We start from the raw sequence: 7,500 nt of genomic DNA, 5'->3' as shown, positions 1-7,500 counted from the left end.
GCCAAAACGAAGCGGTGTACAAGAGAAATAATATAAGCTATTTCCAGATAAATATTTCTCAGGGTAAAGACCAAATAAAAACAATAAAAATGATAAAACTACGGAGCCAAGAAGAACACGTCCGAGTGTCATGCCGACCGCTGACCGCTAATGAAAAAAGACCAATTCTTATGTGACAACTGCATTTGCTGAAAAGCTGGCGTGTTAGTTTTTATGTGGCAAATAAAAATTGCCACAAAAAATTGTCCGTGTAGACGAGACGTAAAATGTAATAAACGCGCATAAAGCTGCAACACGTCGCGTCTCGCACGTCTTCTGACTTTCGCCGTCTTGCTTTTTTATCTGGGACGTTTGAAGCATACAATAGCCAAGGTATCACAAGAATAGAAGAAACAAACGTTGCTTGTCACTCCATGCGGTTTCCGCAAAAATGAAACTCTTCCTTTTGAAAATGCAAACTTATTTCTTGGTGTGAAATGGTCCAGCAGTTTGGTATTCGCTGGTCTGCTTTAGCGGGGTACCATTTTTCATGCCAAAATGACATCGAGATAATGATTTGACAGTAGTCTTACTGAGAGCATCATCCTCCGGTGTTCAATAGTTAGTTGAAGTAGTCTTATCGCTTTGTCGAAGATAAGGACGAATGTTCCTCTGGATCGCATGGCTGCTCAGCGGACGCGTACTGCAACAACACTGTGGGCTCATTTACCTGCACTTGTAAAGCTGGATTTTCGGGAGATGGCAAAGAGTGCGAAAGTAAGAAACCGACATTTTTGTTTTATCTGTGTTTGTGTTTTTCTTTTGTAACATTTTTTAACTGTTAGAGTTATCTTATCGTTCTACTAAGCTGCCACTGTTTCTTATAAAGGTCCCATACGTTTCTGGATAGTCCTCAAAAAATGAACTCGCCGGTGTCATCCATTCTCATCGGTACCGGAATACCGGAATATTGATAACGCATCCACCCACGTTTTGCTGTTTCTTACTCTGGCGAGTATCATGGTCTGACTTCTGGTTACATATATGAAGCGCTGAAACACTAAGACCGGGCCGGTTAGTTAAACAAAGTTTAGCCGTTGTTTGACAAAACCGTGTTCATCTTCAATTTAGCCGAACCTTAACTTTCTCTGAACTTTTTTTTTGTGGAAAATGTCAAGGGAGCCGAAAGCTAATTGTGGAAGGACATTTATTTAATTAAATCAACCCTCTTATAGAGAGCCCCAAAGGCAAGCCGCAGTTTGCGTCAGACCTCGTGTGAATAATTAGTCCTAAGTGATAAGCTCAGGTTTTTCAGCTCGTTTCAAACTTTTTATATCTAAAATGGTTGCAACCCGTCCGTACATGACTTTACTAGTCCTAATTATGACTATGATTGTGAAAGCGGGCAGGTAAAAGCCTGGATGATTGATATTGTTCATTCTAACTACCTACAGACATCAATGAATGTGAAACCGGAAGTGTCAAATGTCACGTGAACGCCATTTGCAGCGACACTATTGGGAGCTACATATGTAAATGTAAGGACAATGTGGTCGGAGATGGATCTCTATGCGTGGGTAGGTGTTTTGACAAACGTGTGTTATATAAGAAGTTTATATCCACTGTAAGCTCGACCACAGTAGAACCATGCAATACCATCCGTGAGGCGTATTATTGGATTAAGGTTTGTTCCCACCTTCGCGGATGTCCTTCGGGAAAAAATTCGTACGCGTGTTAGTTGTAAGAAAACTCTAACAAACTAGACATCAAAAGAAATCCTAATAAATTAAGTTTACGATAAAAATATAATTTAAGCGATTTTTTCATTTACGAAGTGTCAGCAGCCGGTAAGGCGTGAAACGACCGAGGGTCCTTCTATTGAATTTATCGGGTATCGGATCCCGCAATTCGAGCAAAATTGCTGCACAGTCTTATTCATTAAGTATCAATCAACAAGAGTGTGTCGGGATTTTCCGATATTCTCATTGTTGTCTAGATATCCGCATCTAAATTTAGAGTAGCGTAAAATATGTGAAACCTGTTGCGTAAATGGACAACACGCGAAAAATATTTCAAATATCAAAATATCCTGACGCACTTTCGTTTTTCATTATCCCTGGAATGTTTTGGTGAAATTTCACAAAAATTGGTCAAATCTACATACCCCATAAATTTGCTCAAAGCGGATGAATTCCTCTCAAAATCAAATGCGAGATTTTAGCTCCTAAAGGTTTGTAAAAAACTAGCGCCACACCAGGAGATTTTCTCGCCTCCTGAAACCGCTAACCAACGGGAAGACAGGACTTCCTAGCGCCAATGACGATGGATCAAGATTTCCCCGGGAAAAGTATTGCATAGCAGTTACGTTTTTTGCCCATTACGTTGAGTAATGGGCAAAGTTGGCAAAGGAAAAACCCACGGCAAGAAAGGCAAAGTTGGAGAAACTGCTGAAAAGCAAAACAGCGAATCGACAGACATCTTAAGGATTACCTTTATCGTTGAAATGAGTTCCTTCGGGTAGGTTTATTCAGGATTTCATACGATTCGAGGCGATTGCCTATGTTTTTTGTATTAAGGCAGGTACTCGCTTCTTGAAAGGATGCCAGCGTGGAGAGGAGTGCTAGGACTGTTTTTTTTTTTCTGACAAAATGGCGCCACTTCTCTCTTCTTTGGGCCTGTTTTTTTTTCTTTTTTTTGTCTTTGCCCAAGGACTCTTCTATAATTTTGATCTATGTTTTTTATCCATGAGAAAAGACTTTCCACTAGCAGAGAACTTCCACGTGTGAATTGTGAAGTGCGCGATGTAAGCAAAATATGCAAAGGACATGAAATTGCCGCGAATATTCCCCCAGGAGGTATGCTCATTTACGAGATTATGACGCCTTCCTGATTTATTAAATTTCATCTGAAAATACCTTTTCCTTAATAAGTAGGACGCTTTTTGAGATTTTTAAATTTTTATTTTTGTAAACGTTGGGTAAAATGTTGAACATCAATCTAGTCTAATAAAAGAAAAAACGATTTTTTTCGGCTTCTGAAGGTGGGAAGTAACCTTAAATTCCCTTTTTATTTATTTATTTTTTTTTTTAGCATGAAAGTAAATAAGAATCTTCTTGTTTAAGAAAGGTATATAAACGTGCTCTGTAGCATCTGTTTGTAGTACTAACTTTGACTAGTTCGTGGATCTGCGGACGACCAGACAAGAATTATTTAAAATCGTCCAATTACTTTTCTGCTAGACTTCTTGTTTTTGTTTCGTTGTTTTTAATTTTGTTCACACTTCAAACATCTGAAATACTAAAGCAAACCAATACCATTATGACACAGGAATTTGGTAAATCGTGATAAAACAACACCAGTATTCATCTTTTTTTGTTTTAAGGATTCGAAGGATTTCCTTTTCATTTTGCACTCAGTGGGCCTGATCAATATATAAGGTAAGATGGATGAATGCATTCTTCTGCTGGGATGAACATTTTCGAACGCTAATGCTGCGAAAAGTTCAAATTCGTGTTTACGATCATTGCTCCAGCGATTGGAACTATCAATGTTTACCGCTAATAAATTCAACGGTTTTTAGCCTGAAACTACCCAGAACTGTAATGATGCAGTAACTCCAGTGTTAATTAGTTAATTTTTTTGAATGCAAGGTAATTTAGTGGCTTTCACAAATGAAAGCTTTAATGATATTTTCGAAAATGCGTTGTACCAAGAGATTATAAACTGTTTAATCTCTTGATTGTACCCAACAAAAACTACCAGTTATTCCCAGCCACGTTTACCTCTGCATTTTCCCTAATTTTTACTGAAATTAAAAAATAATTCTTGAATTTGTTCATAATGCGGATATTTTCCAAAGGAGATCAAAAATCGGCCTTTCTTAAAACGGTTTTAAATACTTTTAGTTAATAGTGACATTATTTCAATTAGCTACTTGTACAGAGGATTCTGCATAGTACATGGTATGCATATTGACACATGTATCTCCCTTATTTTCATGAACTGACAAGTTTGTACAATGGTGCTTCCTATGAAAATATTGATGGCAGGACAGTACTGTATTTGGATGGAACCCAGCGTGCCTACGCAGAAACCCCAGCACTCCCGATCCGAGCTTTCAGCTTTAGTATCATGTGTTGGATAAGGGTTTTAAGCCTTGCTCCAAGTGGTCGTCCTGTTCACATCTATTCTGACTGGTCAATACCACGTCAGTTCAGACTCTTTATTTTGAAATTCATAAAATTTGTGCTAATCTTCGGGATCCTCAAGGAAAGAACATGGTCTTTTTCTGTTGCGGGTAGGTGCTTGTATTCCTACGTAGAATTAATAAATAGGAAGAGACACATGGAGTACTCAAATTTGTATTCCAGAGCTATTTACCTTCCCAGGAAGTATACTGATTAACAGAGATTTGCGGCGCAAAGCCTCATTTCCTTTTGTGTTCTATTCTCTCATTAACTAAAGGGAGATCGTTCCCAATGAATGGATGTACGTGGCGTTCACTTGGAGCCGAGATAGAAAAGAGGGAATTCTGTACATAAATGGAATTGTAAAAGGTAGGAAGACCAGTTCTCGTATTCATTTGGACTTGATCAAAAATGAGCATAAAGTCTTCGACATTGGGCAGAAACGAGATAGCACGGATAATCCGACTTTTAATGGGTACATGAGAGATCTTCTGGTTGTTGATAAAGCGCTATCTGGAGATGAAGTGAAGCACTTAAAAGATATACTTTGAGGGAGAGCACGCGGCGTGACGACCCCAAGGAGACTGCAGTAGCGCGAATCAACAGAACTTTCTAGGTGCTGAGATATTTGGCCATTACAGATCGCTTGAAATGAAATCTTCAGGAGGTGTGATGCTTTCTCGTTATGAAAATGGACGGTGCAGATTATCTTGAATATAACCAGTTTTTAAAGGAAACGATCCCTTGGATATCATTACGTCATCTCTGATTGGACAACAAAACAAAGAGGCATAAAAACTCCTTCGACAAGCAATAAGGCGGCAACCAAAACAGGTGGAATGGAAAACATGGAGCAAATGGAGTAGAGAAAAACAATTTATCAGTGTATAGTGCAGTAAGAAAACCGCATTATTAATGTATTTGAGCAGAAACTTATGACCCAGAAGTGTGTAACTTTCTTTATATTAGGGACCTTAAGCAGTCAGGACGGCATTCCCAAGGGAGAAATCGATTAAAGAAATGAATTTTTACCTTTAATTAGAATTTTGAAAACGGCTGCACGTGTTTACCATCTCTTACGGCGCCACAACTCAACCTTAACATAACGTTTAAAAGTAGCGCTGAGTTCCAAATAGAAATTAAAATAATTTGCCGTCGGGACGGCTGAGAAATGTACTGAGTTTAAAAATGCACGTGCTGAGCTATTGCTCTGCCAATTAGATCTTTTGTTTAATCCACGTCCTCGTTGCCGTCGCCGTCGTGGTTTGCTTAAGGTCCCTGCAGTCTTAAAAAAATCCGGCCAATCAGAAGCAAGGATGCATTTGTTGCCCAAATATTGACTTGATGTGTATTGTTGTAACGCAGCTGGCGCCCTGTGGCATAAACAGCTGCCTTGGATTGCTTCATCTTGGTTTTTGTATAATATCTTTATAAACAACTTGTGTTCCCTTTCTTTTAGAATTTTTCATGTTTTTTCATGATCAGAAACGTGCAGAATTTTGCAGTTTGTTCAACCCGAGAAAGACAATTACCTCGAAAATCATGTCATTAAGTCCTTTCTGGTTGATAACAAAGATCACTGTGAAGTGAGGTGTTATGCTGAGGACTCCTGTTCAACCTTCAATCTTGGAATCTCAGAGACCAGAGGAAAATTTAAATGTGAACTCAGCGACTCTGATCACTTCCAACATCCTGAAAATCTCATTCGTAGGGAAGGCTTCTCCTATCATCCAACCATAGTATATTTCATTTTTTGATAAATGCAGTGCTGTGTCTATATATATCTTAGTATCTTAGGCATCCTCTCTTGAACATAGAAAAGACAAATGTATAGTTTAGAAAGCAGATCTGAACTGTGTAACTCTAGAATTCACAAAATTGAAACAACTCTCAGAAGAGGTCCTGTAGGTTTTGGTGTAAGAGCAGTATCTAATGCGTGAACCTTCAATATGACCTGGATGAGTGTAGATAAGAAGAATTAAAACGTACAATTCATCATTTTTAAAACTACATTTACCTGATTAACACGACAGGATACTGTTTTTACAGAAACTGCTATCGGCCGGTAGGTGTTAAAGAAATCTTCAGCCATGTAGAAACCTTCAGGAAAATTTCAAATTTCTCAAAAAACTGTAGCACATGTAATTTCTTCGCAATATGGTTATTTATTTCAGTGATAATTCGCGCATTCCTTCTTATTCTTAAATCCTCATTATGTTTCTGCTCGCTGCGCAGGAATTAAGCAGGTGGGATTATGGTCCTTAATTCTTATATCTACGGACTTCTGCGAAGTCCTAGATACTATGCCATCTAGAGTGTTTGTCCGTCCGTACGTCCGTAACGATAGAAACCTTCGGATAATATTCTGAGTTTAGCTCGGTCTTCTCCGATATCGTCCGATTTTCGTATCTCGCGTCGGCGATCGTGATCGCAGTTTTTTGTCTCCTGCCGGTTGTATCCCGTTGCTATGATTATTTGCTCTGTAAAGGAAATACTTTGCCCCCTAAAGGAGTTTTTCTGTCGCATTTCAGCGATTATTTGTTCCGCGATTGATTTTTTCTCAAAATTCGAGATGAAAGAGAAAAATCGCTAAATATTTTCGCATGTGCGCAAAGAGGCATGCGGATTAAATTTCAAAGTGAATTATGCAAATTTATCGGTGTGTGAAGAGATCTCAAGTCTCATGATATCTGCTAAAAGTTCTGAAAGTACTACTGACAATTTGACACAAAATCTTTTATTAAACAATACTTTTTCAACACATTGTTATTCAAACGCAATATTTTCTGGACCTTGGAATCGTCAAATTGCCGTTAGGCCTATGCTTGAAGTCCGAAAGTTCGGATTTCGGTTTACGGCCACAATTCGCATCGCTTTAGGGAATCGTAGTATCGTTGACTCGAGAGCTTATTATGTCACCTTTAAGACCTGGATATCCATTATTTTCCAAACAGAGTATTCTATAGCATTGCTATTATATATTCCGAGTTCCAAAAGGTCTAACTCTATCGCATGGGAACGAAAAATTCCGACTTGAAAATTTTGAAGGTCGGCTGCGCGGACGCCATATTCTCAAATTTGATCATTTAGTGTGAATGCATAGAATGATGCCTCTCTAGTACACCCTAAGGCCATCAAAACATATGCGCAAACGACGGATTCTGATTGGTTTGTTGATCTCCTAACCCTAGAGGAAGTTTGGGGACAAACTTCTACTTCATAAGGGAGAGGTAGGGGGAAAAGCGTCTTCGCGCGAACCAATCGCGCAGTTTGGGCGGTTCAGGTGTCAAAGCGTTAACATAATATATTTATTTTTGGATCATTCCATTTCATA

General features: G+C 38.7%; 1 pseudogene across 1 annotated transcript; it reads left to right on the top strand.

Annotated features, from left to right (window-relative positions):
* Positions 1-2,368: 2,368 nt before the first annotated feature.
* Positions 2,369-5,466, top strand: LOC148732859 (uncharacterized; annotated as a pseudogene). The gene is made up of 5 exons (XR_016000355.1): positions 2,369-2,496; positions 2,734-2,834; positions 3,362-3,416; positions 3,990-4,276; positions 4,444-5,466. The product of XR_016000355.1 is annotated as an uncharacterized LOC148732859 (transcript).
* The last annotated feature ends 2,034 nt before the right edge of the window (positions 5,467-7,500 follow it).

This window comes from Stylophora pistillata, chromosome 4 (assembly GCF_964205215.1).
Source record: "Stylophora pistillata chromosome 4, jaStyPist1.2, whole genome shotgun sequence".
Lineage (NCBI taxonomy): Eukaryota > Metazoa > Cnidaria > Anthozoa > Scleractinia > Pocilloporidae > Stylophora > Stylophora pistillata.
The sequence above is the reverse complement of the archived record's forward strand: the minus strand, read 5'-3'. Positions and strand labels throughout refer to the sequence as shown.